General features: G+C 51.0%; 1 protein-coding gene across 1 annotated transcript in view; it reads right to left on the reverse strand.

Annotated features, from left to right (window-relative positions):
• The window catches only part of DNAH6 (dynein axonemal heavy chain 6), a 493,878-nt gene that overhangs the window by 32,795 nt on the left and 447,338 nt on the right, over positions 1-13,745 (reverse strand). The gene's annotated exons all lie outside the window — the stretch shown is intronic.

A 13,745-nucleotide genomic window follows, 5' to 3' on the forward strand; every position in this document is an offset into this window, starting at 1 on the left:
CCTGCAGCCACCAGGGACGGGGGTCCGACTACCTCTGAGGAAGTCCAGTGTCCGGCAGCGTCCCTACACCAGAGTGTTCCTGCACTACAGACTTTACCCCTTCCCGTCTGTGCATGTGTGGATAGGCCGGGTCTCCCTCTGAGCTCCTCTCAGGTGTACGGCTCGGGTGGTAATTCCTCTCCATCTGAAGCCCGCCGGGATCCTCTGGGCCTAACCGGGCTTTCCCGTCCTGGGCATAGAGTACGAGGTCGGGTGTCGGGGGCCGGTACCCCTCTTGCAGCCGGAATCCCTCTGAATAGATCAGGTAGAAGAGGACAGGTGGCGTACTCCGCTCCGTCTGCATCCTCCCCGGGACCCATTTGCTTGGGAGCCACAATCTAAAGCTCCCGGGCCTTCTTGATCCTGGTCCTTGGTCGGGTTGAGACATTCCTTGTCTGCAACCTCCCTCTCGTCCCATGGATCGGGGTACGAGGGCTGTGTCCCATACCGGTGCAGGCCCACACAGGATCTGCGCTCCCGGAGGGAAGTCACACTAACACACAGTAGATGACAGCACAGTACGACCACTTGACAGACACACTGTCCGAGACCACACAGGTCTAAAGGACTCGACTCTGCCCTAGGCAGACAGGGACAGAAGGACCGAAGGACCAAGATCGAAGGTGGCATTCTATTAAATATGAAATTAGAAGTGTCACTAACTAACTGTTCCTCCACCCACACCCACTAACTGGTTCCTACCACTTTGTGTTCCCCAGTCTCCCTGTAACCAGGGGAGCAGCACCTAGTGCATACTAGCTCTCTCTGGTGGAAAAATGTGGTGTTGGATGCAAAACTAGGTAACCACCATCACACTGGACTTACCTCAGAGGAGGAACACCACACTCCATTGAAGAAGTGCAGCATTCCTGTGGCGGCCGAACCCTCAGGGGCGCCACACGTACAGCGTATACAGAGTGGGTGTGTGGTGCGTACAGCGTATACAGTGTGTGTGTGTTGCGTATGGCGTATACAGTGTGTGTGTGGTGTGTACGGCGTATACAGCGTGGGTGGGGTGCATACGCTGTATACAGAGTGTGTGTGTGGTGGTGAGTACAGCGTATACAGTGTGTGTGTGGAGTGCACAGCATATACAGTGTGTGTGTGTGCATGTGTGGTGCGTACGGCGTATACAGTGTGTGTGTGTGTGTGCATGTGTGGTGCGTACGGCATATACAGTGTGTGTGGTACGTATGGCGTATACAGTGTGTGTGTGGTGCATACGGTGTATACAGTGTGTGGTGCATACGGCGTATACTGTGTGTGTGTGTGTATGTGTTGTGCGTACAGCATATACAGTGTGTGTGTGTGTGTGTGTGTGTGTGCATGTGTGGTGCGCACGGCGTATACAGTGTGTGTGGTACGTACGGCGTATACAGTGTGTGTGTGGTGCTTACGGCGTATACTGTGTGTGTGTGTGTATGTGTGGTGCGTACGGTGTATACAGTGTGTGTGTATGTGTGGTGCGTACGACGTATACAGTTTGTGTGTGTGGTGTGCACAGCATATACAGTGTGTGTGTGTGGTGCATACGGCATATACAGTCTGTGTGTGTGTGGTGTGTATGGCGTATACAGTGTGTGTGTGTGTTGCATACGGCGTATACAGTGTGTGTGTGTGGTGCGTACGGCGTATACAGTGCATAACTATTTACATTGCAGTCCGCCGCCTGCCATAGTCCGCAGGGACCAAAGTCTATGTATAAAGAAAAGGATCACGCAGAAATAGAAATAGCAGCAACAGTCAAACTTCAAACAGTAACAACAGCAGCCGGGGCTACTTTAGACTTGGGGCTCGCGAGGAGGGAAGGGCTCGCTCCTCCCGACAGAGGGCAGCTGGTCAACCGAGGCTGAGGAGGTGGTGGCGTCACTCCCAGACACTTACGGACGTCCAGGGCATACCACCCACGCTCCCCCTGGTGGTGGGCGAAAGTCACAGTATCGCCCGGGAAAAGGTTCCGGCCGAGGTGTCCCTTCCTGAGGCGCGGCTCGATGTCCCGCCGACTGACGAACACGTCATCACGGAAGAGGGGACACCGAATAAACCCCCACCCCGCCTCGTGGTGAAACCGCACAACCTTGTCCTCATACCGGGGACCGGGATGGGTAGCCTCCTCCAGTCGCGCCCGAGTCTTGGAAGCCTTGGTCCGGACTTCAAGGCGCTCGCAGCGTTGCTCCCTCCGACATTGCTCCCTGGCTAGTTGGGAGACCTGCTCACTACACCAGCGGCTACTCCTCTGCGCTTCCGCTGCGGTCTCTCGTGGGAAGCCCATCAGGTCGCCCCCCTGGTTTTCCCAGGCCCACTCTTCGGCCTCGGGCCAGGTCACCGCCGGTGCAGGTAGCGGTGTTAGGACGGGCTGCTGCAAGTCCTCCAATATCGCGGACCAGTCCGGGTTGGAGTCGGTAGTCTCCTCCGCAACTCCAGGCACCTCCGTTAGAGCACTTTCGGGGCAGTGCAAATCCCCACCGATAGCTGCCGCCTGCAGCTCAGGAGCCAACGCTTGCTCCCAGGTGACGGCTTGGGGATGTACATACTCCGCCATAAGGTCCAGGATCAGCTCAGAGGGCTCCGCAGCCGGGGCAGGGGTTGCCTCCTCACCTGCCATCAGGTCGGTTTCTACCTTGACCTCCGGGCCGACTGCTTCCGGAGCCTCCACTCCTCGGCGGCGGTCTCGGATCCGCTGCAGCATTTTTGCCTTCCATGCAGCTGTTGCCGCCTCCTGGGCCTCTCTCTGCCTTCTCGCCAGTTCTGGAGCCTCCCGATTGAGAAACTCAAAGTCTCCCGGTTTCAACGCACTGCCGCTAGACTCGCCTCCGGGTGAAGGGCCTGGACTGGGTGCAGCAGTCGCACGGCTTGTTTCTCCAGGGTCATCCATGACCGCTTCCATTCAACGCCAAACTCCAACTGCAATGGCCGCACCTTGTTGCTTTGCTACTTGTTCCTCCTCTTTCGGGGCGGTTCCTGGGCGGCATGTTGACAGGCCCGCCTTCGTTCAGCCCATCCAGTTTGACGGGCATTACCCCGCGGACAGTCTCTGATGGAGGGGGCAGTCCACATTTTTGGCGCCAAGCGGGAGCCCAGCCCACGATGGGAGGTGTACAAAGTCAGTCTTTTCACTGCGTGATGGCGCCTGTTCTTCTTGGGCGGGCGCCATTTTAAGTGTGAAAACAACAGTCCAAGGTGTAAGGCACACAGTACCCGATAGCAATGGGCACTCTTCTCCGCTGCAGCGGGCACGATATCCTGCCGACTATGCCAGTGATGTGACGCCTCTCAAGCCCTGCCCTGGGAAGATGGGGTACTCGGAGCCGGGTCAGATGTTGAGAAGGGGGATGCAGTCGTGGCCTTGACCCGTTCCGTGCCCAGGGCCGTCACATTAAAAATGATGTTAGGGCTATCCGGGTTGAGTGGTAATTTATCGACTACGCCACGTGTGGTGTCTGGTGATGCGCCAACAGCGCCGCTACAGTCCGCTGAGGCCCGGTGTCATGGCGGCTAAAGTTCTCGCTGCTCCCCACAGGCGGAGCGCGGCCTCAGGGCAGGCAAGACAGGACAAAGGGGGGGTAATAGTGCGGGAGTAGAGATGCAGGCACCATGTCGGGTGGTATGGCGCGTAATGAACAGTCCGGAGGCCATAGGGATGAATTTCCAAGGCTTTACTCACAGTTCTCATAAGCACCGCAAGGCTTCTCCCTGCTCCTCGCGGAGTCCTGCGGCCACCAGGGACGGGGGTCCGACTTCCTCCGAGGAAGTCCAGTGTCCGGCAGCGTCCCTACACCAGAGTGTTCCTGCACTACAGACTTTACCCCTTCCCGTCTGTGCATGTGTGGATAGGCCGGGTCTCCCTCTGAGCTCCTCTCAGGTGTACGGCTCGGGTGGCAATTCCTCTCCATCTGAAGCCCGCCGGGATCCTCTGGGCCTAACCGGGCTTTCCCGTCCTGGGCATAGAGTACGAGGTCGGGTGTTGGGGGCCGGTACCCCTCTTGCAGCCGGAATCCCTCTGAATAGATCAGGTAGAAGAGGACAGGTGGCGTACTCCGCTCCGTCTGCATCCTCCCCGGGACTCATTTGCTAGGGAGCCACACTCTAAAGCTCCCGGGCCTTCTTGATCCTGGTCCTTGGTCGGGTTGAGACATTCCTTGTCTGCAACCTCCCTCTCGTCCCATGGATCGGGGTACGAGGGCTGTGTCCCATACCGGTGCAGGCCCACACAGGATCTGCGCTCCCGGAGGGAAGTCACACTAACACACAGTAGATGACAGCACAGTACGGCCACTTGACAGACACACTGTCCGAGACCACACAGGTCTAAAGGACTCGACTCTGCCCTAGGCAGACAGGGACAGAAGGACCGAAGGACCAAGATCGAAGGTGGCATTCTATTAAATATGAAATTAGAAGTGTCACTAACTAACTGTTCCTCCACCCACACCCACTAACTGGTTCCTACCACTTTGTGTTCCACAGTCTCCCTGTAACCAGGGGAGCAGCACCTAGTGCATACTAGCTCCCTCTGGTGGAAAAATGTGGTGTTGGATGCAAAACTAGGTAACCACCATCACACTGGACTTACCTCAGAGGAGGAACACCACACTCCATTGAAGAAGTGCAGCATTCCTGTGGCGGCCGAACCCTCAGGGGCGCCACACGTACAGCGTATACAGTGTGGGTGTGTGGTGCGTTCAGCGTATACAGTGTGTGTGTGTTGCGTATGGCGTATACAGTGTGTGTGTGTGTGTGTGTGTGGTGCGTACGGCGTATACAGCGTGTGTGGGGTGCATACGCTGTATACAGATTGTGTGTGTGGTGGTGCGTACAGCGTATACAGTGTGTGTGTGGAGTGCACAGCATATAGTGTGTGTGTGTGCATGTGTGATGCGTACGGCGTATACAGTGTGTGTGTGTGTGCATGTGTGGTGCGTACGGCATATACAGTGTGTGTGGTACGTATGGCGTATACAGTGTGTGTGTGGTGCATACGGTGTATACAGTGTGTGGTGCATACGGCGTATACTGTGTGTGTGTGTGTATGTGTTGTGCGTACAGCATATACAGTGTGTGTGGTACGTACGGCGTATACAGTGTGTGTGTGGTGCGTACGGCGTATACAGTGTGTGTGTGTGGTGCTTACGGCGTATACTGTGTGTGTGTGTGTGTGTGTATGTGTGGTGCGTACGGTGTATACAGTGTGTGTGTATGTGTGGTGCGTACGGCGTATACAGTGTGTGTGAGTGGTACGTAAGGCGTATACAGTGTGTGTGAGTAGTACGTATGGCGTATACAGTGTGTGTGTGTGGTGCGTACGGCGTATACAGTTTGTGTGTGTGGTGTGCATGTGTGGTGCGTACGGCGTATACAGTGTGTGTGGTACGTACGGCGTATACAGTGTGTGTGTGGTGCGTACGGCGTATACAGTGTGTGTGTGTGGTGCTTACGGCGTATACTGTGTGTGTGTGTGTATGTGTGGTGCGTACGGTGTATACAGTGTGTGTGTATGTGTGGTGCGTACGGCGTATACAGTGTGTGTGAGTGGTACGTAAGGCGTATACAGTGTGTGTGAGTAGTACGTATGGCGTATACAGTGTGTGTGTGTGGTGCGTACGGCGTATACAGTTTGTGTGTGTGGTGTGCACAGCATATGCAGTGTGTGTGTGTGGTGCATACGGCATATACAGTCTGTGTGTGTGTGGTGTGTACGGCGTATACAGTGTGTGTGTGTGTTGCATACGGCGTATACAGTGTGTGTGTGTGGTGCGTACGGCGTATACAGTGTGTGTGTGTTGCATACGGCATATACAGTGTGTGTGTGGTGCGTACGGCGTATACAGTGTGTGTGTGTGGTGCGTACGGCGTATACAGTGTGTGTGTGTGGTGCGTACGGCGCATACAGTGTGTGTGTGTTGCATACAGCATATACAGTGTGTGTGTGTGGTGCGTACGGCGTATACAGTTTGTGTGTGTAGTGTGCACAGCATATACAGTGTGTGTAGTGTGCACAGCATATACTGTGTGTGTTTGTTGCATACGGCGCATACAGGGTGTGTGTGTGGTGCGTACGGCGTATACAGTGTGTGTGGTGCGTACGGCATATACAGTGTGTGTGTGTGGTGAGTAAGGCGTATACAGTTTGTGTGTGTGGTATGCACAGCATATACAGTGTGTGTGTGTGTGGTGTGTACGGCGTATACAGCGTGTCTGTTGCATACGGCGTATACAGTGTGTGTGTGTGGTGCGTACGGCATATACAGTGTGTGTGTGTGGTGCGTACGGCGTATACAGTGTGTGTGTGTATGTTGCATACGGCATATACAGTGGGTGTGTGTGGTGCGTACGGCGTATACAGTGTGTGTGTGGTGCGTACGGCGTATACAGTGTGTGTGGTACGTATGGCATATACAGTGTGTGTGTGTGGTGCGTACAGCGTATACAGTGTGTGTGTGTGTTGCATACGGCATATACAGTGTGTTTGTGGGGTGCGTACGGCGCATACAGTGTGTGTGTGGTGCATACGGCGTATACAGCGTGTGTGTGTGGTACGTATGGCGTATACAGTGTGTGTGTGTGTGTGGTGCGTACGGCGTATACAGTGTGTGTGTGTTGCATACGGCATATACAGTGTGTGTGTGTGTGGTGCGTACGGCGTATACAGTGTGTGTGTGTGTTCCATACGGCATATACAGTGTGTGTGTGTGGTGCGTACGGCGTATACAGTGTGTGTGGTGCGTACGGCGTATACAGTGTGTGTGTGTGTGTGGTATGTATGGCGTATACAGTGTGTGTGTGTGTGTGTGGTGCGTACGGCGTATACAGTGTGTGTGTGTGTTGCATACGGCATATACAGTGTGTGTGGGGGGTGCGTACGGCGCATACAGTGTGTGTGTGGGGTGCGTACGGCGCATACAGTGTGTGTGTGTGGTACGTATGACGTATACAGTGTGTGTGTGTGTGGTGCGTACGGCGTATAGAGTGTGTGTGTGTGTGGTACGTATGGCGTATACAGTGTGTGTGTGTGTGGTGCGTACGGCGTATACAGTGTGTGTGTGTGTGTGGTGCGTACGGCATATACAGTGTGTGTGTGGTGCGTACGGCGTATACAGTGTGTGTGTGTGTGTGGTGCGTACGGCGTATACAGTGTGTGTGTGTGTGTGTGGTGTGTACGGCATATACAGTGTGTGTGTGTGTGTTGCATACGGCATATACAGTGTGTGTGTGGTGCTTACGGCGTATACAGTGTGTGTGTGTGTGTTGCATAAGGCATATACAGTGTGTGTGTGTGGTGCGTACGGCATATACAGTGTGTGTTGCATACGGCATATACAGTGTGTGTGTGGTGCGTACGGCGTATACAGTGTGTGTGTGTAGTGCGTACGACGTATACAGTGTGTGTGTGTGGTGCGTACGGCGTATACAGTGTGTGTGTGTCGTGCGTACGACGTATACAGTGTGTGTGTGTGGTGCGTACGGCGTATACAGTGTGTGTGTGTGTGTGGTGCGTACGGCGTATACAGTGTGTGTGTGTGGTGCGTACGACGTATACAGTGTGTGTGTGTGGTGCGTACGACGTATACAGTGTGTGTGTGTGGTGCGTACGGCGTATACAGTGTGTGTGTGTGGTGCGTACGACGTATACAGTGTGTGTGTGTGGTGCGTACGGTGTATACAGTGTGTGTGTGTGGTGCGTACGACGTATACAGTGTGTGTGTGTGGTGCGTACGGCGTATACAGTGTGTGTGTGTGGTGCGTACGGCGTATACAGTGTGTGTGTGTGGTGCGTACGGCATATACAGTGTGTGTGTGTGGTGCGTACGACGTATACAGTGTGTGTGTGGTGCGTACGGCATATACAGTGTGTGTGTGGTGCGTACGGCATATACAGTGTGTGTGTGTCGTGCGTACGACGTATACAGTGTGTGTGGTGCATACGGAGTATACAGTGTGTGTGTGTGGTGCGTACGGCGTATACAGTGTGTGTGTGTGGTGCGTACGGCGTATACAGTGTGTGTGTGTGGTGCGTACGACGTATACAGTGTGTGTGTGTGGTGCGTACGGCGTATACAGTGTGTGTGTGTGGTGCGTACGGCGTATACAGTGTGTGTGTGTGGTGCGTACGGCGTATACAGTGTGTGTGTGTGGTGGGTACGACGTATACAGTGTGTGTGTGTGGTGCGTACGGCGTATACACTGTGTGTGTGTGGTGCGTACGACGTATACAGTGTGTGTGTGTGGTGTGTACGACGTATACAGTGTGTGTGTGTGGTGCGTACGGTGTATACAGTGTGTGTGTGTGGTGCGTACGGCGTATACAGTGTGTGTGTGTGGTGTGTACGACGTATACAGTGTGTGTGTGTGGTGCGTACTGTTATGTTCTGCTACCAAAGCTAAGGAAAGAGAGGAGATCTGTCCCTACTATAGGACTCAGCTGAATCCCTACGATGTAACAGGGAACCTGATCCTGCGATCAGACCTGCTAAAGTCCTAATCTAGTCTGTACGGAGACCTATAGATGTGGGGAGGGAATCCCTACAAGTACTAAGGACTGGGAGGAATATGGGACACCTCCTAACAGAAATAGTAGCAGACAGACGAACAAACAAAATATATAGAACATAGAGGTCCGTAGACCAAGCAAACTAACAGAGTTAGATACAGAGCACAGGCTAGCTAGAAAGTAGATATACAATGAAGTCCAGCAAAGCCAGAAGGGCGGAGCAGGACTAAATAGGCCAACAAGGTCATGTGACCAGCAAAGGAAAAAAAACCTAACAGCAAGGTTCTAACAGTACCCCCCCTTCTAAGAGGATCCTCCGGATCCCCTAGGACCAGGCTTATCAGGAAATCTCCTGTGAAACGCTCTGATAAGTCTGGACGCGGAAACATCATCTGACCTCACCCAAGAGTTATCCTCGGGTCCGAAACCTTTCCAGGCCACAAGATACTGCAAACTACCTCTATACCGTCTAGAGTCAAGGATGCGAGAAATTTCATATTCCCCGTCCTCCACCACCGGAGGAACAGAGGCAGAGGCGTCACCATCCGACACAACAGCTTTTTTTAACAGAGAGACATGAAAGACCGGATTAATTCTCCAGGAGGTAGGAACCTCCAACCTAACAGCAGATTGGTTGACAACCTGAAGCACCTTAAAGGGCCCTACAAACTTGGGACCCAATTTCTTAGAAGGAATCCTCAACCGCAGATTCCTAGAGGACAACCAAACCATGTCACCAACAGCGAACAAAACCTCCTGTCGTTTCCTATCAAAGTAGTCTTTAGATTTTCTGTTGGCCTCCTGAAGATTACCACGCACATCCGTCCAAACTCTTTCCAAATCACCGGAAAAATTCTCCTCCTCAGGCACGGCAGATCCCAACTTGGAGAACGACCCAAACGACGGATGTCTCCCAGAACAACAAAAAAAAGGCGAACAACCAGCAGAAGAAGATGTATGATTGTTCAGAGCAAATTCGGCAAGTGGCAGAAACTCAGACCACCCCTCTTGATTGTCTGCCACAAAACAACGCAAGAACTGCTCAACATCCTGGTTTTTCCTTTCTGTCTGGCCATTAGATTCAGGATGATATCCGGACGAAAACGACAAATGAATTCCCAACCTGTCACAAAAGGCACGCCAAAAACGAGCCACGAACTGAGGACCCCTATCAGAAACAATGTCAGTAGGAACGCCATGAAGTCTGACAATTTCCTTGACAAAGGCCTTAGCGAGAGTTTTAGCGCAGGGCAGTTTGACGAAGGGAACCAAGTGACACATCTTGCTAAAACGGTCCACGACCACCCAGATGACAGTAAAACCCTCAGAAGGGGGAAGGTCAGTTATAAAGTCCATAGCCAAATGTGTCCAAGGAGCACTGGGGACCTCCAAAGGACAAAGCAACCCCGCAGCAGGAGTATGTGAGGACTTAGATCTAGCACATATAGTACATTGGCGCACCCACTTAATGACTTCCTTCTGCCATCCAGGCCACCAAAAACTGCGACCCACCAGTCTCTTGGTCTCAGAGATTCCGGGATGACCTGCCAACCGAGATTCATGACACTCAACAAACAAATCTCTCCTAAAGGTCCCAGGCACAAACAACCTCCCATGAGGAGTGTTAGATGGGGCATTCTCCTGAGCTTTAAGAATCTCATCTTCCAAAACGGAGTCTAAAGCCGCTATCACAACACCTTCTTGTAAAATGTTCTCCTCTTTCTCACCACCGACTATGGGAGAAAAACTGCGAGACAAGGCATCCGCCTTAACATTCTTAGTACCAGGGATGTAAGTAACGGAGAAATTAAACCGCGAGAAAAACACTGCCCACCTAGCCTGACGGGCATTCAGGCGCTTGGCAGCATCAAGATATATCAGATTTTTATGATCCGTAAGAACCTGAACGGGAAATTCCGCACCTTCCAAGAAGTGGCGCCAGTGTTCAAATGCGAGTTTAATAGCCAATAATTCCCGATTACCAATATCGTAATTCAGTTCAGTCTCCGAAAAATTTTTTGAAAAAAAGGCACAGGGATGTAATCCATCCCCGTTATCCTGAGACAATACTGCGCCAACCCCCACAGAGGAAGCATCAACCTCAACCAAAAACGGCCTAGTAACATCAGGCTGCATAAGGATGGGAGCAGAGGTGAACCTCTCCTTGAGATACACAAAAGCTTCAATGGCCTCAGAAGACCACTGAACCGCATCAGCACCTTTCCTGGTGAGATCAGTCAGAGGTTTGACAATACTAGAAAAAATTTTTATGAATTTTCTATAGTAATTGGCGAAACCCAAAAACCTCTGTATCGATTTCAAACCAATAGGCCTAGGCCATTCCTGCACAGCCTGAACCTTAACCGGATCCATCTCAAAACCTTTGCTGGAGATAATGTAGCCCAAAAACTAATTCTCTGTACAGCGAACTCACATTTCTCCAGCTTAGCAAAAAGCGAATTGTCCATTAATAACTGTAATACCTCACGCACGCTCCGCCAATGAGACTCCAGATCCGGCGAATAAATCAAAATGTCATCCAAATACACAACCACATTTTTACCGATCAAAGGTCTAAGGATGTCATTAATCAGATTCTGAAAAAATGCAGGAGCATTAGTAAGACCAAAAGGCATCACCAGATTCTCAAAATGACCCACAGGAGTGTTAAAAGCAGTCTTCCATTCATCACCCTCCTTCATGCGCAACAGATTGTATGCCCCCTTAAGGTCAATTTTAGAGAACCACTTGGCCCCCAATAACTGGTTAAACAGATCAGGAATCAATGGCAGTGGGTAAGGATTGCGTACCGTAATTTTGTTAATCTCACGAAAATCCAGACAAGGACGTAAACCGCCGTCCTTTTTTTTACAAAAAAAAATCCAACCGCCACAGGAGACTTAGAGGGCCTAATGTGACCGGCGGCCAAGCTTGTCTGTATGTATTCCTCCAAAGCCTTCCTCTCAGGAATAGTAAGGTTAAATAAACGACTTTTAGGAAGAGTCGCTCCAGGGACAAATTCAATAGAACAATCATAGTCTCTATGGGGAGGCAAAACCTGCGATTCTTTCTCAGAAAAAACTCTCCAAAAATCCTGAATAGGAACAGGCAATTCTCCCCTATCCAAAGCTGCAATACGCCCGTTACAACACTTGTCATAACATTTATGGCTCCAGGATTTAATTTCACTGGTAGACCAATCCAGTACAGGATTGTGAAATTTTAACCAGGGCAAACCCAATATTACTGGAGAAGGCAAGTTATTCAACACTACCAAATCCAATTTCTCATGGTGAACACCATTAATAGTGAGAGGAAATTCACTGACCTTGAGAGTAATATTCTTCAAAGGGGAGCCATCCACAGAAACCACAGCAATGGGGGATGATAAAGGTTCAGGTTTTAAATTGAGTTTTTCCACGAATCCCCCATCAATTACATTCAGTGTAGACCCGCAATCAACAAACACCCGAAATTCCATCAATTTTTCCTGAGCAATCGTGGAAGCAGCTAAAAATATACCCTTGGAATTTAAACAGGCAATACGGGCGTGACTGACCATTTTTTTTTCTTTCTTCATACGAAGCTCACAGCCTTTAATCAAATGACCAGATTTTCCGCAATAGAAACACAAGCCTTCCGAAAAACGACGGTCTTTTTCTTGAGAGCGAGGTGCCACCGATCCAATCTCCATCGGTTCACCACTGTTAATACACCCCTTATCATAACCAGAAACTGACATAGCAGAGGATTTGCTCTCATTAACCCTAGCACGCAGTCTTCTATCCACCCGTATAGCTAATTGCATAGCCTGTTGCAAATCCTCAGGTGTAGGATAAGCAATTAGCAGGTCTTTAACCCTTTCACTGAGCCCAGCAAGAAATAGACTTTTCAGAGCAGAATCGTTCCACCCTGTTTGAGTGGACCAACGACGAAAATGTGTACAATATTTTTCCACATTACCCGATCCTTGTTTTAAACGTCTCAACTCAGTCTCAGCTGATGCGACACGGTCAGGATCATCATATAATAGTCCCAAAGCAGAAAAAAAACTATCCACTGATCTGAAGCATGAATCACTAAGTTGCAAAGAAAAGGCCCACTCCTGAGGCTCTTTGCGCAAAAGTGACATTATGAACCCTACGCGCTGGGATTCATCCCCAGAGGACTTAGGTCTCAAACGAAAATACAATAAGCAAGCATTTTTAAATGAAAAAAATTCTCGGTGTTCACCAAAAAATAAATCCGGCAAACATACCTTAGGCTCCAAGAAATGTGCTCCAGGACAGTTACTCACGTGCTGACGGAGCTCGGCCACCTCCAGAGAGAGTCCCTGCAGCCGATGAGCCAAATCCTGAACCGACACCATGATGGAACAGAAAAATCTTTCCTTAGAGAATTTGCTGGCTGGACTTACTGTTATGTTCTGCTACCAAAGCTAAGGAAAGAGAGGAGATCTGTCCCTACTATAGGACTCAGCTGAATCCCTACGATGTAACAGGGAACCTGATCCTGCGATCAGACCTGCTAAAGTCCTAATCTAGTCTGTACGGAGACCTATAGATGTGGGGAGGGAATCCCTACAAGTACTAAGGACTGGGAGGAATATGGGACACCTCCTAACAGAAATAGTAGCAGACAGACGAACAAACAAAATATATAGAACATAGAGGTCCGTAGACCAAGCAAACTAACAGAGTTAGATACAGAGCACAGGCTAGCTAGAAAGTAGATATACAATGAAGTCCAGCAAAGCCAGAAGGGCGGAGCAGGACTAAATAGGCCAACAAGGTCATGTGACCAGCAAAGGAAAAAAAACCTAACAGCAAGGTTCTAACACGTACGGTGTATACAGTGTGTGTGTGTGGTGCGTACGACGCATACAGTGTGTGTGTGTGGTGCGTACGGCGTATACAGTGTGTGTGTGTGGTGCGTACGGCGTATACAGTGTGTGTGTGTGGTGTGTACGACGTATACAGTGTGTGTGTGTGGTGTGTACGACGTATACAGTGTGTGTGTGTGGTGTGTACGACGTATACAGTGTGTGTGAGTAGTACGTACGGCGTATACAGTGTGAGTGTGTGGTGCGTACGGCGTATACAGTGTGTGTGTGTGGTGTGTACGACGTATACAGTGTGTGTGTGTGGTGCGTACGGTGTATACAGTGTGTGTGTGGTGTGTACGGCGTATACAGTGTGTGTGTGTGGTGCGTACAGCG

The sequence above is a fragment of the Phyllobates terribilis genome, unplaced genomic scaffold (assembly GCF_046119375.1).
Source record: "Phyllobates terribilis strain yellow unplaced genomic scaffold, ASM4611937v1 Scaffold_1__5_contigs__length_1240528914, whole genome shotgun sequence".
Lineage (NCBI taxonomy): Eukaryota > Metazoa > Chordata > Amphibia > Anura > Dendrobatidae > Phyllobates > Phyllobates terribilis.